General features: G+C 40.8%; 1 protein-coding gene across 1 annotated transcript in view; it reads right to left on the reverse strand.

Moving 5' to 3' along the window:
* PLEKHM3 (pleckstrin homology domain containing M3) overlaps positions 1-12481 on the reverse strand; it is a 201129-nt gene that overhangs the window by 159976 nt on the left and 28672 nt on the right. The window lies entirely within an intron of this gene.

The following is a 12481-nucleotide window of genomic DNA, read 5'->3' on the forward strand; positions in this document are numbered from 1 at the left end:
GTCTCTGCTTGTCCAAGTTCTTCTCATACTTGAGGGCTAGGATAAAATCTCATCCGTTCCTGAAGCCTTTCTTCATCCCTTCCAGTTGAAAACAACTGTCCTCCTCTGAACCCTCATGGCTCTATGTCTATACCATTATGACGACTCAGAGTCATTTTTGCCTTATATTTCAAATACTATTTCATGCTTATCAAATATTTATTAAATGTTATAATAAAAATTATTCCCCAAATCAGTAAGAAATGTAAAAGGAAAAAAATTTCCACTTCTGCACCCTAGCACCCACAAAATTCTCCTGCCCAGACTGTATAGTGTTTGCTATGAACCCTTTAGACATTTTAATAAATATATACAGATAAAGTAATTAGGTATGTTCACATATGTTAGCATATATAATTATTGACTATTAATGTGCTTTCATTTTGGTTACTTTATAAAATTTTGCCTTTTTAAAAAATACCATGTTCTGGCCGGGCGCGGTGGCTCATGCCTGAGCACTTTGGGAGGCCGAGGTGGGCGGATCACAAGGTCAGGAGATCGAGACCACCCTGGCTAACATGGTGAAACCCCGTCTCTACTAAAAATACCAAAAAAATTAGCCGGGTGTGGTGGTGGGCGCCTGTAGTACCAGCTACTCGGGAGGCTGAGGCAGGAGAATGGCGTGAACCTGGGAGGTGGAGCCTGCAGTGAGCCGAGATTGGCCCACTGCACTCCAGCCTGGGCAACAGAGCAAGACTTTTTTTTTTCTCAAAAAAAAAAAAAAAAAAAAACCATGTTCCAGATCACAATAAATGAAATGTTTAGGTAACCTACTTTACCTTTCAGTCTGGGCTGCCTGAGTCAGAATAATGAATGAACCCACAGGAATAGGATTCTGAAGATCAGGTAATAGTTGGAATGAAAGACAAAGTGCAACATTTTAATGTTTTCAAAGAACTCAAAAGCCATGTGGTGCCAATATTCCAAATCAAAATTATCTAGGAAAATTTAAATGAAATACTTATTATAATAAGATTAATAAATGTGAAAAGAAGCCAGAGCAGAAAGTGGATGGAGTACTCATAAGACTGCAGTATAACACTCTGTCCTAGACAGGCTCACCCAGACTGCTTCTCTGTCAAAGTTTAGCAGATCTATGACACTTCTTTCACTGGATCATCTTTCTTTTCAGTTTCTCTACAGGCTATCCAGGCTATAGTAAGTTGAAAGGATAAATGATATTATCTGGAAGTCAGGAAACAGGGTTTACAACCGTTATATAGGCTCAAAGACAAGGAAGCAAAGCAATTTGACCCACATTTATGGAGCACCAACTACGTGCAAAGCAGGGCACTAAGCTTTGTTGCAGACATGAAGGTACAGAAGTTCTTAAGGTCCTTACAATTTGGTTGTGGTAAATTACTCGAATATAGACTTCCCCATCATTACGAATTTTTTTGGTTTTTTTTTTTTTTGAGACAGGGTCTTGCTCTGTTGACCAGGCTGAAGTGCAGTGGCATGATCATGGCTCACGGAAAGCATCAACCTCCCAGGCTCAAGGGATCCTTCCACCTCAGCCTCCTGAGTAGCTGGGACTACAGGCGTCTGTCAACCACGCCCAGCTAATTTTTTTTATTTTTTGTAGAGACAGGGCCTCGCTATGTTGCCCAGACTGGTCTCAAACTCCTGGGCTCAAGCAATCCTACTGCCTTGGCCTTCCAAAGTGTTGGAATTACAGGTGTGAGCCACTACACTCGCCCTCCATCAATATAATTGATTAGCTCAAGATAAAAGAAAAGAAGTATCACTTCAGAACAAAGATACTCCTTTGATTTGGCTTGTCTTCACTTATGGCCAATACCAATAATCTGTATTCAACTGCTACTTTCTCTTGCCTTTTAGGCCCCATTTCCAGCTTTCCAGACAGCATGCTACTTGGTTCAACCTCACCTAATGGCTCTGGCCCAGGTGCTGCCAGCACTGCACTGACAGCCTAGAGCATGAGAGAATGTGGTTAGACTTCCTGAGAACCATTCAACCACCTACCAGCCCCACTCCCTCCTCTAAGGCTGAGCACTTCTCCAAGGTTAGTTACAACCCCTAGGTTTCAAGATTCCACTCTAGCCACTGACTCTAATTCCAGGGGGACTACTAAACTTCATCTGTTATACACTGCCCTACTGTCAGCTCCACCCACCCTTGGTCTCGAGTAACAACCCCTTGTGGCACTGTCTGAAGCAAGGACAAAAATCAATTTTCATTGACTGCTATTGACTTCCTGGAACTCTGTACTGAGAAAGATGCTGAGACACATGCGGACTCAGTGGGAAAGAACACTGGGGTGTTGCTGTGGTAGGTAATAATATGAGTTATGCATTTGCCCTCTGGTTTTAGGATCTTGACAACACAGTTCCTTACCCTCTTTGACTCTAGAGACAAATTCTGTCTTCCACAACAGTAATATCCTAGACCTTTTAGAGCTCTTCATAATGAAGTTCTTATCAATTCCAACCTGGTCCTCCTTCATTCTTTACACAGGCATTTTTCTCAGTCCACCTCACCTGCCTTCCACTCCATCTTCATGAGGGCCTTCAATCACAAAACTCTTCCACCTTACCCCTTACAACCTCTTCCTTGTTTCACTGGACTCCTAGCTTCTCAAGAGCCTGTGGTCAGTAGTTAAAACTCGTTTTCTCCTACTTCTCCGATTTAATCACCAATTCCGGATCACATCATCTATATTCTCTATTTAAGTCTAGCTTTCTTGAGCAAGAGATAGAAGTGCTAACCCTAGTAAATACAAATTCATATTGCTCACTTTCTATCATATCTTTAATCCTGATAATCTATTCTTTTATCCATTTCAGTGGGTCCGAAACACAATCCCCAGAACAGTATTTCCATACCATCTTCACTTTCCTCAAGCACCTAATTCCACGGTCTCTTTCTCTGTGCACCGTAGGGAGCTCTTGTATATATAAGATACTTGGCTTCACTTCAACATCATACTAACCCATGTCCTGTAGAAGTGCCACAGAGCCCAGTGGTTAAGGCCACAGTTGCTGGAGCAACCAGCCTAGGTTCAACACCCAGTTCTGCCCTTACTGCCTATGTGACCGTTGACAAATTATTTAACCTGAGTCTCAGTTTCCTCATCTTTAAAGTGGGGCTATCATAGTAGTACGTACCTCACTGTACTGTTGTGAGGAAGAAATAAGTAGCTCTTAGGACAATGCCTGACACTATGTAAGTGTTCAACAGATGTTTTCTGTTTCAGCCTTTTAGTATCAAAAGAAGAAACATTTTGCTTCCTTGCTATAGCAGACCCTTCCACCTCTACTCTGTTAAAAAATTCCTTCCTACTTCTCTAGAATCCGTTCCTCTATAATATGTTGCAGTTCTCTCTCTACTAACCTCCTTTTCTCCATCTTCCAATATCCTAATGTTTACTGTGTCTATTAAAAAATTATTTGCTTGACCTACCCCGTTATGGCTGAACCTGTATTCTTCCTTCAGATTCCATATGCTTACAATGCCTCTTCTTCCTGGTCTACATGACCTGGCCTCTGGCTATTGCTCTGACCTCATCTCATATCATCTTATAACCCTTCTCTTGCTCCAGCCACAATCCTCTCTTATGTTCCTTGAACAAGCCAAGCACATTCTAGCTCCGAGGCCTCTGAGTTGCCATGTTCTCTGTCTGGGGCTTCTCTCCCCAGCTCCAATACCTTATTTGCCTCTCTCAATTTTTCACCTCAAAAGTGCTGTCCTCACTGAAGCCATCCCTTAAACACTCAGGTTAAAGAGCCCCTCAATCGTTCTCCATCACACCTCTTGCCTTATTTCCTTCAAAGAACTCTCTCCTCCTGAGAACAGGGACCTTGATATCTCTCTCCTTCCTGAATACCAGAGGCTAGCTCCATAAATATTGTTGACTGTATCAGCAAAGGACTTTGCTAGAATCTGTGGGGATACCAAACCAATCAGACACAGATCCTGTCAACAGAGTTTATAGCCCATAGTGGAGAAAAGATGGGCCCCAAAGTATCTGCAATATGCAGCATAAAGTACTCAGAGCCTTCTAACATGCAAGAGAAGAAAGAGAGGGCTTTTGCTTGGGAAGTTCTTAAAAGTCATGAGAAGGAGGTGGTATCTGAGGTAGACTTTGAAGACAGGATAGAATTGATATTCAGAGACGGCAGGAAGGGGTAAAAAGCATTCCAGATGGTGGGCCTTCACTTAGATTTTCCCTTTCCTTCATCCATTATCCTCCATCTATCCCCAATTACAGCCCTTCTTTTCCTTTTCACAAGTCCCACTTTCTCCTTATTGCCACTATCACACTAATCTGAGTCCTCATCACACATCATGACGCCTGGCAGACCTTCTGATTGGTTTCTATCCCTTAGTTCTTTCCACCTACCAATCATTCCATGTACTGTTGGGGCCTGAGGAGACCCACTGAAGAGGCTTCCTTTTCCTCACCCAACTTTTGAACCAATTGAGATAGACAGAGGGTGGTTGGATACATGGGGATCAAAACATCAGACAGCTGGAGGATGCAACTTAGTTGCATAGCAGCAAATTGAACCCCAGGATTTCAGAGACTTACCTCTGAGTCACAAGCATCACTGGATAGCCAGAGGCCTCCCCTCCTGGGAAACTGCCCGTGAAGGGCTGATGGCATGGAGGAGCAGATCTGGGGGAGCGGACCAGAATTAGTGCTCTTAGGAGAGCAGCTGAATTACCTGGTTCCTCTCCTAAACTTGCCAATTAGCCACTCCTCCTTCTCATGGGTGGAGTGTGCAAAGGGATGGACGGAGGCCAAGAGTGCTATTCCAGCTGATGTCCCTCTACATGGACACATAAGGCCACTGAAAAGGAGGGTCCCTGCTACCCTATCACCACCTTTCACCCCACCAACTTCCACATTTCTTATTAAATATCCTTTTAATCTTGAGTCTCAAGACATGTGTGGTTGCTTCTTGCCAAATATATCACAGTAAGTCTATTCATATGGCTTTGAAGGTCCTCCAAAGTCTCAGCTCACTACTCCAAAATGTACCCCTGTTCTAGGTTAGCCTCCTGACCATCTCATACATACGCTGTGTTCTTTCCACCTTGACTTTGTGCTCAACCCTCAAAGCTTAGCTGAAATAGCCTTTCCTCAATGAAGACTCCTCTGGCATTCTGAATCACAATCATCACTCTTTTCTTTGCATTCCTGGTTAATAAAAGACATTTTTCCAAGTCAATTTGTTTCATATTATAGTACTCGACTATGTTTAAGCCAGAAACAAAGGGAAAAAATGAACTAATTTTAGGTCTTTGTTCTCATTACAGTCATATCAGGGCACACTAATCATGACACTGCCACACATGTCCATAGCAAAGAACATGAAGAGAGCGATACTACAGGAACCAAAGCTGGACTGCATCTTGCACATATTTAATATGCTCCACAGGCCCTCATACAGTATTGGCCAGTGGAGTACACAGATGGTATCCCACAGATATTTTTATTAACAAATTTGTTCTGGTAGAAATGAACTAGTCTTTTCTATGGCTACTTTGGAGATTTTCTTTTTGGGTAAAAAGAGGATATTCCATTCATTTTCCCTTCATAAACCTAGGAAAAAGATTTCCTATGTCAGCTCTAGTGGAAACAGACCTGTAACATATCTGGCTACATATTAACTAGATATACCAGTTTAGGGATCTCTTCCATCCAGTTCTTTGCTATGGGCAACAGTGATAGAGCATAAGTCAATACATTCCTGGCCAATTTTTCTCAAGTGTGAACCTGACTAGGAGATCACAGATCCAACTTTTTAAAAGCAGAGCTTTTCTGTCTTCTGTGATGAGGGCAAGCCTTAGCCTTTGTTGAGCTTTTGGACCCAGGAAACAATTCCAAACATCACCTTTCAAACCATGCTTATTCTTTGCCATGGTGAGCTTTTGGCTCTATATCTCTAATCTACAGGAATTAAATATAAAAGACCCTCCCATACTTAGGCTACTGGATTTTAGGCATAAATGGCATTCCATTACAATTTCTTGATGCAGCCTACAGAATTATAGAGACTTAGAACTGGAAGAGATCCTAGAAATCCCACTAGCACATCCACATGTAAGGCAAAACCTATCAGCTGCCTTCATTAACAGAACCCTAATTTTGTTCAGGTATGGGGGCAATATGCTCAGGAAAGATGGCCTCTCCCCTGCCCTGTAAAAAGAATAATAATTTGTTTAATCCAATCACAGTGATCCCATTTTCCTTTGCCAGAGATTGCCTTAGGGGTGGACATGTGACCCAGTTCTGGCTAAGGAGTGGGTGCAATTGGGAGCCTCTGGAAAAAAGACCCAGAAGAGATGCCCTGCTCTCTCTCTTCCTGGCTTTTACTGTTGGTATTTAAGAAAATGATCCTAACACATTTGGGAAGTTAGGAAAATGTTTTTAAAAAATGATCCTTGGGGCAGCTGTAGCCACTTTGTACCAGTGAGGGGAGAGAAGAGAAATCACCAATATACCAAGAACAACAAAGCAAAAAGATGGAAAGCCTGTAGGTCCTGGATGACCCCAAGACCACCTACCCCTGGGTATCCTGTGAAGTGTTTATTGCAAAAGTCCTCGGCATCCACTAAGTGCTCAATAGTTATCTGTCAGATAAAAGAAAAATTACAGTGATATTTTGGCCTTACTATTTGTGCCACTTTTCGTTGAGTATTTTGTTACTTGCTTCTGAAAGCATTCTAACTGACTGAACACATTTGGAAAGAGGTTCCAGGAAGCAAAATGACTTGGCCAAGGTTATACCACAAAGTGGGCAAGTTGAGAGTGGAACTCCAACCTCCAGACTTTAAATCTAGATCACACTGTGTTTTATTTGTGGTGGAGGGAATGAGTCCTAGCCTTCCTCAGGCTGGAGAAGCGGTTTGACACAGTGGTTATGTGCAGTCTTGGAGTTAGGCTTGGCTTAGAATCCTAGCCCTGCCACATACTAGCTGCATAGGCTTGGATGAGGTCATCTTCTCTAAGCCTCAGTTTCCTCATTTGTAGAATCAGGATAATATCATCTATTATGTTAAACTGTTGTGAGTATTAACTAAGATAATGAATGAACACTTCTTAGCACAGAGCTGGGCATAAAATTATCGCTCATTAAGTGATAGCTCTTACTGACAGTATTAATAATAACAAACTTCATTCAACTTGAATCAAGCTGTAACTAATGAGGAAGGAAAGAGTAGCCCCTTCCATTCTGAATAAAAAACAAAACATCACTATTCTGTCCTGATTTTTAAGCACCAATACCCAGAATTCAACCTTCCATGTGTTCATGCTTGGTACAGTACAGTTTTCTACAATACAGTTGATATCTTCAAAGGACTTCCAATCTGGTGTGGGAGATAGATGGACAAGCAATTATCTATCGTGCATAGCAGAGTAAAATATGCCATGGGAACATCAACTGAAAGGGGAAAAAAAAAAAGAATTTTAATTGAGAAAAATCTGGAAAGGTCCCAGGGAGGATGTGGGATTTGAATTGGTCCTTGAAAAATAATGGAGGATTTTTGGAAAGTGAAAAGGGCAGGGAAAGTATTCTGGGATGAAGAGACAGCAAAGGCCCAGGAGCTTGAAAGCACATGGCACTTTCAAAAATGGCAAAAAGGTTCAAAAGAAAGAAGGTGTGGGTGATAAGGTTGGGAAGATACCTGGATGCTTTATAAAGTTTACACTTGATTTTGTAAGAAATGGGGAACTATGGTTCACTTTTGAGAACAAAGTGACATGAAAAGATTTGTGTTTTAGAAAGAAAACTTTAGCAGTTTATAAAATTAATAACCATAGTTTTCCTCAGCCAAAAAGAAAAAAAAATTAATAGGACAACCAGGAAAAAATATCAGACATTTTGATTTAAAGGTTCCCATACAGAAGTGTTATGAATCAGAATGTGGGCTGTCAATGAGGCATATTGGGTTTCCAAATAGCTGCCACAGGCCAACATTCAATAATGTAACCAATGGAAACTATACGACCATATAAAATCAATTTTCTGTGACCTATTTTAGCAACTTCTTTGTACTGACTAATCTTGCTGAAGGGTGAATCATAAATTCAGCAAGAGACCATGTCCTGGTGACCTCACTTGTTCTTAGCCTGCAGGAATATTCCCACCTCTACTGGCTCCAAGGCTTTTGAGAAACATCATAATTGAAAAAGCAGTCATTTTAGTATAAGTCCCAAATTTGGCTTTTTTTTAAAAAGTGAAAGATGGGGTAAAAGGGAACCGAAACAGAGTAACACAAAACCTGGGATAAAGAAACTATACTGCCATGGTTTTTCTAGCCCTAAAGAAAATCTCTGCTTGAGACCTTCTCCTGAAGTACTTAGAACAAGAAAATACAGGCATAGGAATGGTACCAGGTCACCAGAGAGTGAAACCGACGGAAACAAAAGCCCAGTTGACCACTGCCCTTGCCAAGCAGATGAAAATGTGAACACAGTCAGAATGGAAAAGTAAGTTAGATTCTGGCAGTTTGTTGAATTTCAGAGCTCTATAGCTAATGCAAAGGATTTCTTTAAAAATTTTTTATTTTAAAAATTGCAACAGCAGTTCACCCAGAAGTAGAGTTACAAGACACACAGAAATCTTTCTGTGTTAAATAATTTCAACCATACCTACGTTTTCATTACAATTTTTTATTATCTGACTACAGTAACTAGCTTCCACGCAACCATGAGTCTGGGTCAATTCAAATACATCCTAGAATGATATAATTTTGGAGTTGGGAAGGACAATAGAGATAATTTAACCTGCCTCAGTAGGTTTGTAAACTAAACGCAATAGACAATAAAGTGGTTTTTCCAAACTTACAAGGTCAATCAGGAGTAGAATTTGGATAACCTTTCCGGTCCTAGTTGAGGATTCTTTCCATATAGCCTATGTATCTATACTTTGTTATAAGTGTGTGTGTGTATAACCTGTATTTCATATGTATGTTCACATGTTCACATGACTTTTTATGTTCTTACCTTATGATACATTTATGTTTAGATTGTAATTCTGAGATGTTAAGACCTTGTCTTCTTTATCCTACAGGAAAGTCCTTGGTGTTTATGATTGTGTCATTACTCAATGAACAAGAACAGATGACAGTGATGCAGAGGGAAAAGGGTTTAGTACAGACACTAGTGAAGAGCATGTCTTTATACAACTAAGATTAGTGCTAAGACTAGAAATCAGCCATTCTTTTTTTTTCCATTTTCTGGAGTTGACTTGTAAAAAATCAGCCATTTTGGTAGTAGGATCAGGGCCCATTCTCAGGGCTAGTTCCCAGTCACACCCTGCTACAGCTACCAAGTGCATAGCAGATGCTGGGATGGCAGTAAGGAGAGGCACTGATCCTGAGAAAGCTTTGGCGTCCACCACCTACCTTGAGGTTTTCCAGAGATAACTGCCTCTGCTGTCACTTTGCCTTAGATCTATTTTTTCCCATCATCACTTCATGGTTTAACCCTGAGACAAAACTATTCAATCCTCAGATGATGGAAATGGTGTTAACTATTTAGATAGGAAAAAAGCCACATCCCATCAACTGGTGGCAACCTTCATCCACTAGCACAGCCGACATTCCTTCTTAAGAAGTCAGAGCTAGGTCTGCCTCTGCGTGAGGCAAGGCAATCTCCCAAGTAAGACAGTTAAAAAATGGGCCAAACACGTGTATACCTATGTAACAAACTGGCACATTCTGCACATGTATCACAGAACTTAAAGTATAATAATTTTTTTTAATGGGGCAAAACCCCAAAGCTCTCCCTTCCATGCTTACAAACCCATCGAGGTTGGTTCACTTCAGCTGTTGGCATGCTAACATTAAAGAGTATGAAAGGCAAAGTGACCGTCTTCCGTTTGTGGATTCACTGGTCTCCTAAGAAACTGTGACCGGTTCTGTGTCTGAGTATTTCAGTGAATAAGTTAAATGCAGGAAACAATCCTTGCTTAGCTGGATTGCTTTGGCATGCCTCAGTTTTTCTGAACCAGTGATAGAGTTACAAGGCACACATAAATCTTTCTGTGTTAAATAATTTCAACTATACCTATATTGGTTAATTTTAGTTCAGTGAACATTATCGTACTGATCCCCACCAACTACCCCCGCAGGGATTTACTGCCAATGAGGCTTTCAAAGTGGAGGGCTGAGGAGACTGAGGACCACTAGCTTCCAAAGTAAGGGCACAGCCCCAGCTTAGTGGTTAACAGCCTGGACTCGGAGGAAGACTGACTAGATTCAAATTGAGGCTCCACTTCTCCCTCACTGTGGGAATGTGAACAAGTTACTTATGCTCCCTGTGCCTCAGTTTCATCATCCTTAAAACAGGACCAATGAAAAACCCATGTCACAGGATAAGCTGCTACCTATAAAGCACTTAAAATTATCAGTGCACAAAGTGTTAGCTGCCACTGCCATTATTATTATTATTATTTTTCCCTCTCTTTCCACCTGGGCTCTCTCACTCACCCTGAGAATAAACACACTAGGTGCTCAGATGTTGGCTTTGATAGTAATAAACAAACTGTTAATCTGGTTCATGTATTCTTCTCTCATATATCCCTTCCCCATTCTAGGAAAGCAGTGGCCTCCAAATCCAAAGCAATAATCTTCAATAAAGAAACACAATCAAGGAACAGGGAAAAGTTGAAAAAGTTATAAAATTATCTCAAATGATTGCCAACTTCAGACAGACTAAAGGGCAAACCACAATGATCTCACCAGGCTTTGTGCTCATCAAGCAGCAGTCAAGATTCCTGTAAGAAGGGAAATCTTAATTGTGCCTATGCAACTCAGGAGTCTGAAATGGTATCTAAATAGCTCTCCAAGACCAGAGTAACATTCTTCCAACGTTAGGGGCACTTTATAAGCCACAGTCAGGGAGGGGAAAGTGAACACAGTCAGGGAGAGAAAATCAAAAGTGTTTGATTTTCTCTTATCAGGGCAGCTTTTGAGACAAAAGCCTATCTTCATTTTTCAGTATTTACTGCTGCTACAGAGCTTCACAGAGAGGATGTGCAAATGCTAAATGGTGATGTGAAGGTGGAGAAAGGGAGGATATCAGAAAAGAGGGTGGAGTCATTTTTTCTAGAAAGACACAAACCAGCTAAAGAAGTTAATATCTTTAATTTATCAGCTTAGTTCTTGCCAGAATTACATTCATTTTACATTTTAAAAATGTTCGAGCACATATTTTTGAGCACATGTTCAAAGCACTAAGTTAGATACTGAAGATAAAACAATGGGTAAAATTCTCAGGTGAAAAGTAACTTAAAAAGAAAAGAAAAACAAATGGGTAAGAAACAATCGCTTCCGTCAGTGACCATAAACTCTGGTGTGAATGACAATTAAATAGCTGATCACAAATCAGTATGAGAGAGGGAAAGAATGGTCTATTTCCCATTAACAAACCAGTTAATAACTATGAGAAAGTATACCACAGGAAGGCCAATTCATTTCAAGAAATATTTATTATGAGGCCCGTTTTATAACAAAAAAAAACTTGAAATGCTTGTTAGTGTCACTTTGATTCTCACTGATGGGTTTCAAATTCAATTCATAATAATAACAATTATATCATTAAATGTTTAAAACTTTTATTAAGTGTTCAAGTGTACTGAACATGGTTCTAAGAAGTACTTTAGATGTTTTAACCCATTTAATGCTCACAAGAAATTGAGGTCAGTACTACCATTACCTGACACTTTATGTCCAAAAAAAAATTAAAATAGGGGTACAGAGTGATTAAGAAACCTGCCTTATATTAAACAACTAGTAAGTACTAGAGCAAAGTTGGAAACCCTAGCAGTCTAGGTTTAGAGTCAGTGTTTCTAACAAATATGCTACTTTGTTTGACCAGAAGGCCTCCTTCAGACCAGGCTTCCCTATTAGCAAAATAGCTGCTACACCCTAGCTACCCACAGCCCTCATTATACCGGAGCCCAATTTGCTTTATGTACCCAAAGCAGCATTTATCCTCAGAAAGGCTCAAGAGCCTGGTTATTCATCACCAATTGAGACAGAAGACGCAGAGGCCCTACCTGATGAAGAAGACCCTTGGACTTGTTACAGGAGGAAGGAAAGGGATGGAGGAGGGTAGGAGGAAGGAGCAGACGAGGGAAGAAGCACTTCCGATAAGGCTTGAAGCTATGCAAGGTGAGTTCAGAAAAGGAGCCAGGTAAAAAAATGAACATTAACTGGAGAAAACATAACCATGCAGTAATAACACCAGCAAGTAAGAGAATGACAGGGCTAGACACAAAACCTGTTGACCTCATCAAAAGAAACCCACTGAAGAAATTTTATTTCTTCTGAGGAGCCCCCAGCCTCTCATTAACCCTTGTTAACTTAGAACAGCAGGAATGGGAGAAGGGAGGATTATGGGTCATTTGAGACACTTTGAATTTGAGGTGCCTGTGGTACATTCCAACAAACATGCTCACCAGGC

This window comes from Nomascus leucogenys, chromosome 22a (assembly GCF_006542625.1).
Source record: "Nomascus leucogenys isolate Asia chromosome 22a, Asia_NLE_v1, whole genome shotgun sequence".
Taxonomy (NCBI): domain Eukaryota; kingdom Metazoa; phylum Chordata; class Mammalia; order Primates; family Hylobatidae; genus Nomascus; species Nomascus leucogenys.